The sequence below is a fragment of the Mixophyes fleayi genome, chromosome 3 (genome assembly GCF_038048845.1).
Source record: "Mixophyes fleayi isolate aMixFle1 chromosome 3, aMixFle1.hap1, whole genome shotgun sequence".
Classification (NCBI taxonomy): Eukaryota; Metazoa; Chordata; class Amphibia; order Anura; family Limnodynastidae; genus Mixophyes; species Mixophyes fleayi.
The window spans coordinates 23,169,280-23,183,703 of record NC_134404.1 but is presented as its reverse complement, the minus strand read 5'-3'; the positions used below and the strand labels follow the sequence as shown (position 1 = coordinate 23,183,703).

The following is a 14,424-nucleotide window of genomic DNA, read 5'->3' as shown; positions in this document are numbered from 1 at the left end:
AGCTGGATTACCATAGGCCACGCCCAGTGTTAACCCTTCCCTGTAACACACTGCTGTATAATCTCATTTATCCTCCTACATCCAGTGTCAGCAGCCAGGACACTGAGCTGTGGGGACCAGTGATGGGATCTGGGGCAGAGACACCTGGAGAAAGCTGTAGGGGGCGGAATAATAATATATACAGTGTAAAATCAACAGAATAACAACCATACAGAACAATATGACCACTTCCAGCAGGTACAACATACTCTGCTCCAGAGCTCCCAATTTGGGGCTCATTGGCCGCATTGACGCTAATGTAATATAGGTTGCGCATATCTTACAATACGCTCAGTACAAAATAAACACGTAAACGTGTCCGCATGAAGATACCGTCATGTAGCGGCATTCTGCAGGAGACAAAAAAAGTGCCCCCAGCACTCACAGCCTAAAGGGGGAACAGTGCGATGAAGGGGCACAACTCATAGCCTAGGCTGGTCGTGCAAAATGCCAAGGCCAAACTATAACAGAGAAACCTGTAGCATTATAATTATTATTACCATTTATTTATATTGCACCAAACATTTTCCATAGTGCTGTAACATCATATCAGTCCCTTGTACCCTTGGAGCTTATATTCTAAATTCCCTACCACATAGATTCATTCTGTCAGAAGCCGATTAACCAACCAGTATGTTTTTGGACTGTTTGAAGGAAACTGGGGCACTCAGAGGAAACCCAGACAAACACGGGAGAACACACAAACTCCACACAGACGGGGTCTTGGTAGGACATACAACGCTGCTCTGGGTGTTTTTTGTTTGGGGGGTTCTGGGGCAGGATGGGGAAATTTGAGGGTGCTTGTTTTTACTTTCTTAATATTTTTATTTTAGGTCTTAACATAGCAATAAGTTAATGTTCTGTGATCTTAATTTCAGGTGCAGACCTGACAAGAGACAACATACTTTTTTGTATTTTTTCTCTTAAAGATGGCCGCCATGAATTGGCTCCCTTTATGTGTAGCGCCTGCGGGGAAAGAGGACAGACGCAACCCTAAAAGAACTTACCTTGTAAACGATGGTCACCTTCAATCTGCCTCCGATATCCCAGCTGCGATTTGATCCCAGCAGATCCGCAGCCGCAACCCTTGTCACCTCCAACCACGTCCCTCTAGGAAAGAGACAGAGATTACGGCCGTGCCTACCAGGTAAGGGCTGTCCGAGAATACGGCAAAGAACGAGGACACGGTCAGTCCAAGCTCACTTGCCGCCTCCTCACTTTGCTCTTGCCAAGGCACGGGGGACTACAGGCACTTGAGACCAGGACTAGTCCCGCCTCAAGTACCTCGCACACCTGCCGGTGAGGGCCCAACCGAAAGGGGGAATCGAGCGTGATACTCACCGGGACACTCCCGCTTCCGATCCGGTTCTCCTGCACCTCCCCGGCACCTGCGGATGACAAGGAACACACAGCCTCCCTCTGCACTCTCAGTGAGACTAAGATGGGCACCCACAAAACTAAACTGACTACAACAGCGACCCGACCCTAACAACGCTCTAATGGTCGGCAACGCAACGAAGTCAAACAACTATGCCTTACTAGGTGTGGTGCACTAACGGAACTGCTCACTAACCACTACGGGGAACACCAGCCAGTGTTCACGGACTAAACCGGAGGGCGGTTCCTAACCCCCTCACCCAGACCGTACCAAGAAGCTGCCTTCTTGCTATGGGGTCACCCACGGATCCTAAGGACCGGCTGCACCAGGCCCTACTGAGGCTCACTGGAACAGCCCACTAACCTGCGTACAGACTGCCGCCCGGAACAGCAGATCGAACTGAACCGCCCGACTGCCTGCACCCGGGTATCGAACACGTGTCCCACTCTGGAACCGTCAGGGAACCTGCACGGAACTGAGGACTGGGACTCTCAACCTGAACCACGGGACGCCCCCTGGAACTGTGTTGAGCTGTGCTGCACTGCCACTGACTGACTCAGTCACCCCCTCTGGAAACCAGTGCGACCCCAGGGACCTAAGGGACGGGAAAACTACGTGTGTTCTTCCCTGACTATGTGTACGCTGGTAACTACACTTGTCCCCACAGCACGGGTTAGTACAGGAAAACACAGGAACAAGAGCCTACCTTTAATGGGGGCCTGACGTCTTGCCCCTGGACACAGTTATGTAGCACACCCCAAAATACCGTAATACAAACAATACTCGCCGCACAGACAGAATAAATACAGTATACAGTACTTTGCACACTACTTACCAGAGCACACCGCTGCTAGCCAACCAGCCGGTTGCTACAGCACCACAGGAGCCTCCGCTCTACTGTACCTCCTAACCACGTGTGCTCACCTCACACAGGATCGCGCCTACACTCACGAGGCTCTCACGCCTCTACCACACACCACCAGGGCCTTATGCCCTACACACCATGGGCCTCTGCCCAGCTACACACAGAGCCTTGTGCTCTGATTAATGGGCCTCAGCCCCCCTCTCTAACTCAGGGCTCTGAGCCCACTAACTAGGGCCTTGTGCCCTGCTACCTAGGGGCACTAGCCCCTGCCTACTTAGGCCTGTGGCCTCCCTAACTGGCTGAGGGCCTTGTGCCCTTTATAGCCTATGGGCTACCAGCCCCTACTCAGGCCCTGTGGCCTTCCTATGGCCTTTAGGCCACTACCTACCTAAGGGCCTTGTGCCCTTGTACCTGGGGGCTCTGAGCCTCCCCTGACTCCTCTAACTAACAGGGCCTTGTGCCCATTAACAATATGGCCTACTGGCCCACTAACTTTATCGGGGCCTAGTGCCCAAGTCCCTAATTTTTCTGTCCCCCGGGCCTTGTGCCCGACCACGGCCACGGGCCTAGAGCCCGACTTAACGTTAAGTGTACTTACCTGCTCTGCGCAGGATACTCAACTTGCCACGCCATCTTCTGTCTTCTTTTCCGGGTCTTCCAGACCCTTCAGCCGGCGGCGCCGCTTCTCACATTCGGCGCGGGTCTTCTGGCTGGTCTGGAGGCGGGGGCGCTCTCAGCCCTCACAAGGGCTCCCCGCCGACGTCTCCGCGATGAGTGATTAGTGGCAGGGTCGCTCCTAGCCCTTACAAGGGCTCCCTGCCACTTCCGGCGTCCTGTTGATAGATGTTCTCCTCTGCCGCTCCGGACGTCTGCTCTTCTCCTCCGCCGACGGACTTCTGCCAAAATGGCGCCACTTATATAGTCGCCGGCGTGACGTCATTAGCCGGCTCGAGCGCTGATTGGCTCGCGTCGGCGCAAATCTTTTAAACGGCCGGGCGCGAGCCGCGATTGGCTCGCGTATCCGGCCGCTGATTGGCCAGCGGGGAAAGATGAGCCCTGATTGGCTCATCCTTCCTCCGCGGACAAGACCTGCAGGAAGAAAGTCATACTTACCGCCGCTGGAGCGCTGGACGGGTGAGTACTTCTCTTCTTCCCTCTTCACCCGCTTGTAGGGCACCACCATCTGGGGAGTCTTCAGCCCCTCCAGGGGCACAGCGACAGCCGGAATCTTCGCCCTCTTCACGGGCACCGGCTCCGGGGACCTCTCCACATATGTTCTTTAGAGTAATGGGTGCAATTATACTGGATAGTCCGGCGGTGGGGTGCCGCGACGCTGTCACAGGGGTGCCGCGATCGCCCTAGAAGAAAAAAGAAAAAAAAAACCCAAAAAACAACAAAACTTAGCCATCATCCAGCGCCGGATCCTCCTCCTCACTGACTGCCGGGCGTGACGTCATCATGTCCGGCAGCCTCAGTGAGGAGCAGCAGCAGAGAAGACTTCAGGGAAGAAGGTAAGTAAAGGAAGTGAAGGGGGCACTGAGAGACGCTGAAGGGGACACAGACAGGGGCTGAAGGGAGACACAGACAGGGGCTGAAGGGAGACACAGACAGGGGCTGAAGGGAGACACAGACAGGGGCTGAAGGGAGACACAGACAGGGGCTGAAGGGAGACACAGACAGGCTGAAGGGAGGCACTGAAGGGGGACACAGAGGCGTTGAAGGGGGACAAAGACGCTGAAGGGAGACACAGACAGGCTGAAGGGGACAGAGAGGCACTGAAGGGAGACACAGAGAGGCTGAAGGGGGACAGAGAGACGCTGAAGGGAGACACAGAGGCACTGAAGGGGGACAGAGAGATGCTGAAGGGGGACAGACAGATGCTGAAGGGGACAGAGAGAGGCTGAAGGGGACAGAGAGGGGCTGAAGGGGACAGAGAGAGGCTGAAGGGGACAGAGAGATGATGAAGGGGACAGAGAGATGATGAAGGGGCAGAGAGAGGCTGAAGGGGACAGAGAGAGGCTGAAGGGGACAGAGAGACGCTGAAGGTGACAGAGAGACGCTGAAGGGGACAGAGAGACGCTGAAGGGGACAGAGAGACGCTGAAGGGGGACAGAGAGACGCTGAAGGGGGACACAGAGACGCTGAAGGGGGACACAGAGACGCTCAAGGGGGACACAGAGAGACACTGAAGGGGACACAGAGACGCTGATGGGGGACAGAGAGAGGCTGATGGGGGACAGAGAGAGGCTGAAGAAGGCAGAGAGAGGCTGAAGAAGGCAGAGAGAGGCTGAAGGGGACAGAGAGACGCTGAAGGGGACAGAGAGACGCTGAAGGGGGACACAGAGACGCTGAAGGGGGACACAGAGACGCTGAAGGGGACAGAGAGATGAAGGGGACAGAGAGATGATGAAGGGGCAGAGAGATGATGAAGGGGCAGAGAGAGGCTGAAGGGGACAGAGAGAGGCTGAAGGGGACAGAGAGAGGCTGAAGGGGACAGAGAGACGCTGAAGGGGACAGAGAGACGCTGAAGGGGGACACAGACGCTGAAGGGGGACACAGAGACGCTGAAGGGGGACACTGAGAGACACTGAAGGGGACACAGAGATGCTGATGGGGGACAGAGAGAGGCTGATGGGGGACAGAGAGAGGCTGAAGAAGGCAGAGAGAGGCTGAAGAAGGCAGAGAGAGGCTGAAGGGGACAGAGAGACGCTGAAGGGGACAGAGAGACGCTGAAGGGGGACACAGAGACGCTGAAGGGGGACACAGAGACGCTGAAGGGGGACACAGAGACGCTGAAGGGGGACACAGAGACGCTGAAGGGGGACACAGAGAGACACTGAAGGGGACACAGAGACGCTGATGGGGGACAGAGAGAGGCTGATGGGGGACAGAGAGAGGCTGAAGAAGGCAGAGAGAGGCTGAAGAAGGCAGAGAGAGGCTGAAGGGGACAGAGAGACGCTGAAGGGGACAGAGAGACGCTGGAGGGGGACACAGAGACGCTGAAGGGGGACACAGAGACGCTGAAGGGGGACACAGAGACGCTGAAGGGGGACACAGAGAGGCTGAAGGGGGACACTGAGAGACACTGAAGGGGACAGAGAGACACTGAAGGGGACACAGACGCTGATGGGGGACAGAGAGACACTGAAGGAGGAGGATAGAGAGACACTGAAGGAGGGGGATAGAGAGAGATGCTGAAGGGGGGTCAGAGTGTGAGATGGGGAAAAGGGGGACACAGGGTGTGAGATGGCGAAGGGGATACAGAGTGATATGATAAAGGGGCACAATGTGATGGTGAAGGGGTCTAAATACATCTTACGTCATTTTGACCCAACTACTTAAAAATTATTTTTGCTTAGGAGTGCCTTGGAAAAATTATGGTGACCCTAAGGGTGCCTCGAGCTGAGAAAGTTTAGGAACCACTGGGATAGTCCCTTGATGAGTTGTCTATAGTATGATCCAAATAATATCCATCCATATTATATCCATCTTACGACTATGTAACCAAGAAATAGCACTTTAATGACTGCAAACATATTTTTCTCTGTTTAGTAAATAGCCAGTTTATTCTCAATCATTTCAGGAATAATGGTACATGCGTATGGTCCTAGGACAATGAAGGTAAAAAGATCAGCATCTCATCACGACACTAGATATTCTCTGAAAATGTCATTAACAAAGTCCTAGAATACGGCTGGAGCATTATATAATACACACGTGTCTAGTAGTCAGTAAGGAATGTACAGGATCTGCCCATCTATTCCCAAACCGCAGTCAGCTGAAGTCTCCATCATGGCCTGAAAATACATGCGCCTCTCTGTAAAACCAGGCCCAAGTATGTAAACGTATGTGTGTTTTGCAATATTGCAGTTCATAAATGACACTTATTGATAATGAACAAACTCTCAGCAACCAGGATCAGAGGAGCACAAGGGATGTAGACCAGCATGACATGGGTTAAAGAGGACTATTTATGGAAAGGCCACATAAGCTCGAGATAGAACCGCAGACTTTGAAGGGCAGCCGGCTGTCTGTTTATTTTCATCATCTCACCAATTTCTTTTCTTATCTCTACTTAACTTAACTTCCTTTTTGGTTTGTGACAGTTCCTTAAACTTTATTTATCACAAACGTATTAGCAGGCGTGATGGGTCATACAAAATTATCAGCATGTATGAAGTAAAATACCTTTATGTCTATAATATATAACTTATACCATCTAAAGCCATACAACCATTACACTGCTGCCTTCATCATCACACTATTCCTCATTCATCACAATGTGCCCCTTATTCACACTGTGTCCCTTTCATCACACTGTTCCCCCTTCATCACACTGTTCCCCCTTCATCATACTGTTCCCCCTTCATCACACTGTGCCCCTTCATAATACTGTGCCCCTTCATCACACTGTGCCCCTTCATAATACTGTTCCCCCTTCATCACACTGTTCCCCCTTCATAATACTGTTCCCCCTTCATCACACTGTTCCCCCTTCATAATACTGTTCCCCATTCATCACACTGTTCCCCCTTCATCACACTGTGCCCCTTCATCACACTGTGCCCTTCATCATACTGTTCCCCTTCATCACACTGTGTCCCCTTCATAATACTGTTCCCCCTTCATCACACTGTGCCCTTCATCACACTGTGCCCCTTCATCACACTGTCCTCCCTTCATCACACTGTCCTCCCTTCATCACACTGGGCCCCTTCATCACACTGTGCCCCTTCATCACACTGTGTCCCTTCATCACACTGTCCTCCCTTCATCACACTGTCCTCCCTTCATCACACTGGGCCCCTTCATCACACTGTGCCCCTTCATCACACTGGGCCCCTTCATCACACTGTGCCCCTTCATCACACTGTCCTCCCTTCATCACACTGTCCTCCCTTCATCACACTGTGTCCCTTCATCACACTGTGCCCCTTCATCACACTGTCCTCCCTTCATCACACTGTGTCCCTTCATCACACTGTTCCCCTTCATCACACTGTGCCCCTTCATCACACTGTGTCCCTTCATCACACTGTACCCTTCATCACACTGTTCCCCTTCATCACACTGTGCCCCTTCATCACACTGTACCCCTTCATCACACTGTCCTCCCTTCATCACACTGTCCTCCCTTCATCACACTGTCCTCCCTTCATCACACTGTGTCCCTTCATCACACTGTGCCCCTTCATCACACTGTCCTCCCTTCATCACACTGTGTCCCTTCATCACACTGTTCCCCTTCATCACACTGTGCCCCTTCATCACACTGTGTCCCTTCATCACACTGTGCCCCTTCATCACACTGTCCTCCCTTCATCACACTGTCCTACCTTCATCACAGTGTACCCCTTCATCACACTGTACCCCTTCATCACACTGTGCCCCTTCATCACACTGTCCTCCCTTCATCACACTGTGCCCCTTCATAACACTGTCCTACCTTCATTACACTGTACCCTTTCATCACACTGTGCCCCTTCATCACACTGTATCCCTTCATCACACTGTCCTACATTCATCACACTGTACCCTTTCATCACACTGTTCCCCCTTCATCACACTGTGCCCCTTCATCACACTGTCCTCCCTTCATCACACTGTCCTCCCTTCATCACACTGTACCCTTTCATCACACTGGGCCCCTTCATCACACTGTGCCCCTTCATCACACTGTCCTCCCTTCATCACACTGTCCTCCCTTCATCACACTGTACCCTTTCATCACACTGTGCCCCTTCATCACACTGTCCTCCCTTCATCACACTGTCCTCCCTTCATCACACTGTACCCTTTCATCATACTGTGCCCCTTCATCACACTGTACCCCTTCATCACACTGTACCCCTTCATCACACTGTGCCCCTTCATCATACTGTCCTCCCTTCATCATACTGTCCTCCCTTCATCACACTGTCCTCCCTTCATCACAGTGTCCTCCCTTCATCACATTGTTCCCCTTCATCACAATGTGCCCCTTCACAGCCATCTCCTAAATGATAAGGCTGTTAGGACAAGGAGTGGTGAATTATTACCAATCTTGACATATAGAACCTCATCTTTCTATTTCTCTTTTTTTGCCAGGAGAATGAGGCAGACATTGCAAGCAATGGATTCACTTCATGATCGGACAGTTGACTATGGATCAGCTATGAGATAAGCACATACTCCACCCAGTGCTAAATTCACAGACGTGCAAAATATAACATTTATTACTAGGATCACAGTAAGATAGAAGTGCCAGGGGACACTCCCAATATCTGCTGAGCCACAGAGCTGAGATATTTAACATTGTTCATAAAAAATTACTTGGTTTATCTTTGAAATAAAAGTCCATTCCACCATCTTCATTAACATATTATTATTATTATTATTATTATTATTATTATTATTATATTATAATTTATTACTACCTGCCTTCACTTCATAAAAAGTACATAGACACTGGAAGCAATAAAACAAGCTGTACACACCATAATTTCAGTGATGTAAAATAAGATAGAGCATTTAATAAAGCTTTCTGTGAAAACAATACTGAGAAAACATAGCACATAATAAATCAATAACAAAAGGACGCCTGTTATAGACATTACCTCATTTCAGTTAAGTACACAAAAGCCTATTTTCATAATATATTTTAACCTTAGGGAAGGTAGTTTTGGAAGCATCCCTAAGTCCCAACGCAAAACACCATGGTCTCGCACAGGTACATCTTGTCACCCGTCCAGCGTACCTTAGGATCCACAGCTCTCCGGGGGAGAGGTGGTTAAATCTTTAGGAACCGCATTGTGCAAAAGTGTAAACCACACATTAATTTCCTCCTACCCCTTTAGTACCATGTTTTTCAATAATAATGTAAATTGTTTCTTTTTTTTTAGCTCTCAGTTTAACCTCATTCATGACATAAACACTGCATCTCAGCCTGACCGACTTTTGCTTGCTACCGATAATTCTTGTCTACTGTCCGCCCTGACCTCGGTTTGTGATGCCTTTTTTTTTTGTTTGACTTACTCCTAGTATACCTAGTCATCTATCACTATTTACTACTCAGGGCTTAGACAGTGTATGCACCAGTCTTTATATACTTATAGACCTTATTGCTGACTAATGGGGGAAACCTCCTTGTTATAAATAGCCCTTGCAGCTGTAATGAAGTTATTACGCACCGGGAGCTCTTCATGTGAGGAGCTAGTTACCGTCCTTCTACATGGTTTTTTATTTTGCCAAACACCGATCCTGAAGCTTATTTTGGGTTTCAAAGCTGCAAGACTGTGGTCGTATTTTATTTTATTTTATGGACAAGCATGGATTACAGATGAAGAACCTGGATGTTGGTGAGTACTACAGGTTTTTTTTTAATTTATTTCAAATAAAGTTATTTTTAAAACAGTAGTGGTGTGTTTTATTTACATTTTGCCTTGGTGTGCTATAGGTCCCAGTGGTGAAGAGATGAGCTAGATGTGAGCAAGCATTCGGGGGGGGGGGGGGGAGCGGAGAAAGAGAGCAAAGATCTTGTCTTCCATAATGGGAGAGATAGTACTTAGAGTAGGTAGTTAAGTGGAGGGGAAGGTGGACGTGAGGTGTCGGATCTTGCAAGAGGAGATTTCTTAAAAGATGGTCCTTGTTTTGCATTTGAAGTAGGTGGTGTAGTCATAGACAGCGAGGACAGACTATGGGGGGAATCTTTGTTATTGGCCAGCTAATAAAGGGGAATCCCAGGTTTTGACTTTGATCATGGAGCAGTGATTGGCAATAGTGTTTGGGTTGGTCATTTTTTACGAGAATTTTTGGATGTTTTTTTTTTTTTTTCCATTTGGACTAAATAAAAAAAAGAACATATATTATTTTATATTTAATAAAGTGTTTAAAAAGGTTTTTGGGGAGCCTTCTATTCAATTAAAGTCGGCTGAAAATTGTGCGTTTGTGTGTTTTACTCACACTTGCCAACTCTCCTGGGCATTCCCGGATTGCGGGTATGTTCCCTGGGAGAGTATGGCAGCCTCCTGCATCTGCCCACTTTCTAGTGAAATGGGCATATTTAGATCCAAAATGCGGCATTTGACCCCACTCCTCGCTGTAAAATGACGAGTTTGCGTCATTACGTCACGGGGACGGAGCCAAAAATGACGCAATTTGCTGAGCCCCGCACGCCCACCTCCCCCTGGCAGCTCCCGGACGCCGACTTCAAGAAATCGGCAAATATGGTTTTACCCTATGTGCTGGGATCAATGGTGTCATGATTTGGGGTCTTAGCCCTGTTTACGCCACTCGGTGGTATCATATCATTGTCCACCGCCCTCCTGTCAGAGTGCAGCATTCCAAATCCTGGGACAAAGTGTGACTTCTGTCTGCTGCACTGGAGGCTGCCATTTTGAGTGAGACATTTTGCTACATACTGCTATTCTGAGCACCTGACTTCGTCCACCAATTATCTCCCTCTGCAGACTATAAAAAGCACCTTCTGCCAATGCAACACTTCCATAGTTCCTGATTCCAACTTACCACTGTTACTGTTTGTTTGCTGCTTCAAGCTGCCTGCTGCTGTACAGACTTCAGCCATTAACCCTTTGTGTAAATACAGCTTCATTCTGCCTGCTGCTGTACAGACTTCAGCCATTAACCCTTTGTGTAAATACAGCTTCATTCTGCCTGCTGCTGTACAGACTTCAGCCATTAACCCTTTGTGTAAATTCAGCTTCATTCTGCCTGCTGCTGTACAGACTACAGCCATTAACCCTTCGTGTAAATTCAGCTTCATTCTGCCTGCTGCTGTACAGACTTTGGCCGTTAACCTTTCGTGTGGATTCAGCTTAATTTTATCTGCTGCTGTTCAGATTCCAGCTTTCACCCCTCGTGTGGATCCAGCTCTCTTCAGCCTATTCCACTGACTCACCTACTGGCTAATTGGGGTAGTTGGTTACTGCTCTGAGTCTTCCAAATTCTGGAGCCATCCCTGGGTACCGGCTTCCAGTTCCAGGCTTGACGCAAGTTCTGAGTTGCCCGGGGGCCAGTTCCAGGCTTATCCAGTTCAGGAGGTAGTCACCCCTGATAATCCACTGAGTTCTGGGTCTTCCCAGTCCCATATAATCCTCTGAGTTTCTCGATCCATGGGCTACTGAGTCTCTGGCCGTGGGTTCAGTCCCTCTATTCCTGCATCCAGACTCCAGTCCACCAGGTCCAGATTCCAGTTGCTTAGTCCAGTCCAGCATTACTCCTCCAAACATCTGGTATACACAAATAGAGTACATCCTCCCTCTATGAGCAAGACCTTCATCCGGCCTCCCATTTACCACTTCATCCCTGTCACAGATAGTCCCAAGGGTCCCGAGACGGATCCCAGAAACCCTATTGCTGTGACAACTGGGTTGGCAAAGTTGCCAATGCAGAGGTCCTAATCTTGGTAATTCGCCCAGCCCTCAAAGCACGGGGCTGGTAGCCTTCATAGGGACACCAGCCCTGCACAGTCCATCATGGGGCTGGTATTAACTAAGGCAGGTGGATCCCATGCTCGTAAATACTGTCTGTTTTATCATGTAACACACAAATACTTGATAGCTTATTTGTACACTGAAATTTAAAGTTGATATTTGTGTGCTACATGAAAAAACAGTCAGTATTTAACTTATGTGCAAAACAGAATACTAATTTGCACCCCTTGCATTGTAACATGGTTTTGTCCAGGACACTTAAGTAAGAAATTTCTTGCCTAAGTTCCTTAATGAATAAGGCCCATAGAGTTCATCTATTACCATATTAAGGGTAAGTTACACTTTCTGCTTCCTCCACTTTTAGAAAATACCTCTCATTGTATGAAAGTGATGCTAATCCCAAAATACTATTTGATTACTATATACTTAATAATAAATTGCGAACACAGCCTTTAAGAAAGGGGAAATCACCAGTGTATATTAATCTTATTACCTCACTGTATAGCGCTGTGGAATATGCAGATAATGATAATAATAAAATGATAAAAAAAATGACCAGTGAAAAAAACAAAATGGTCTAAGAAAATGTTCTGGGTTTTGACGTTTGATCGTTAGTCCTCTACATCTTTGGTCTTTGCTCCACTGCAGAATTCTGTATAAATAAATAAATGCTGATAATATTGTATGAACATGCCCAAGTAGAATTTATTATAAAGTACCACTAGATGGCGATAAAGTTTCATAAATCGACCATAATATTTGGCCTGTTCATTGGTACTCCCATGCGCGGTCTGACTCGATAATTCAATAACTTGAACTTGTATCACCTTAATCTGTTTAGCATCTTTAGTAATAGGAAAAACCATCACATGTATATACAATCCACTGATAAGAACCAGGTGTAGTACACTACACTGCAACACATTTCCCTCTCCAACCAGTGGTGATGCCTGGGAGGGTCTCTCTAAACTGCACCAAGTGCCCCCCGGACCTCTCCACCACTTAGAGGGGCCACACCTTTGTTGATGCAGCTTAGAGGCTACATCCCAGCTACCATTAAGCGTCTTGTTAAAGGCAGTGGCTCAGCCTGGTTTTTGCCAATAAGAGGTAAAAGAGGCATTTAAGGGAGTGGCTGCTATATTAAATATTGGTATACACACAAAAGGGGGAGAGGGAGATTGGAAAAGACAGTGTAAGTTGAGGCACTCCGGGAGTGCTTGATAAAAAGTAACCTTTATTGAGATTGATTAACAAGGAAAGTAATGAGCGAAATAATTAAAAGAAAAAGATAAAAACTTGTGATATGTGGTTAAAATGCAAAAAAGAAAGATTTGCAAAGTCCCACTTAAATCCTCCCAATAATATAGATACACGCTAAATTAGCACTATAGAATTGTATCTGCAAAGTATTAGGTTGGTGTATTATATAGCCATCCTAAGTAGTATGAGGCAGACATCAACTAGTGTCAATTAAAGAAAGTCCACACATGCTGATGGTTCATACATATGATCCACTAGAAGAATATACTGCAAGGGTACTAATATCGTAGTATTCCCAAATTGGATCAATAGAATGCAGCATAATACAATTTATAAAGTCACATTGATAAATGGAAACATGAATTTAGTATGTCCTTAAATCTCGCCTTGACAAAGTCACGGAGCGAAACGCGCGTTGGCGTTTAACTCTCACTCATCCTCCAGCTCTTTAGCACCTACCAAGAATCGCTCCCCAGTTTTATTTGAGGCAGGGTATTTTCACATAATCCCGCGATTCTTGTAGATTAGTCTTACCGATCTTTGGTGCCTTTGCTATAGGGTCTTACAACCTCTTGTTTATTATTTTTGACGCATTGAAACTTTGAATTAGATTCTATGGCAGTCATTTAAGGACATACTAAATCCATGTTTCTATTTATCAATTTGTGATGCCACAGATGGTGAAGCCGACCACGTCTTGTACTGGCTCAGCATCAGGGAGAATACCAGACTCTTCAGGGAGTAAGGGAGATCACCCCTATTTCAGGGAGTCACCCTGACATTCAGGGAGAGTTGCAAGTATGCACTTACCGCCTCTGTATCAATACAACAAGATCATTTGAGTCAGGTGTTGCTAATCGAATGCATTTCATTAGTTTATCACCAGGAAGTGCTAATATCCCTATATAAAAGCAGAACCTTTTATAGTATGGTCTGTAACATTCAGGTTTGTGTTACAACCAAGCCAAGGAGAGCAATTGTTGCTGCTTCTAGTCTGGAAAGGGTAGAAAGACAATTTAGCCAAAAAGTGAAGTCCATCGTTTTACAATGAGGAAATGTATTTACAATTAGAGAATCCTGAAGACAGATACCAATCTTCCCAGTAGGGGGCGCCTGTCACATTCATCCAAAGGTCAAAATGTGTGATACTCAGAGAAATTGCAAAGAGCCCTTGGGGCTAGATTTACTAAACTGCGGGTTTGAAAAAGTGGAGATGTTTCCTATAACAACCAATCAGATTCTAGCTGTCATTTATTTAGTACATTCTGCAAAATGAGAGCTAGAATCTGATTGGTTGCTATAGGCAAAATCTCCACTTTTTTCAAACCCGCAGTTTAGTAAATATACCCCCAAAAGCTACATCCAGGGATCTACATGTAAATGTTAGAGTTTACCATCAGAAACATTAATTTGCTGATGACAAAATTCCCAGCCTGCTTGTACCCGTGTTT

General features: G+C 47.5%; 1 long non-coding RNA gene across 1 annotated transcript; it reads left to right on the top strand.

Annotated features, from left to right (window-relative positions):
* Nucleotides 1–86: 86 nt before the first annotated feature.
* Nucleotides 87–8,560, top strand: LOC142142605 (uncharacterized). Its single transcript, XR_012689237.1, has 3 exons — nt 87–237; nt 5,866–6,117; nt 8,370–8,560. It is a non-coding gene; the product is annotated as an uncharacterized LOC142142605 (long non-coding RNA).
* Nucleotides 8,561–14,424: the final 5,864 nt, after the last annotated feature.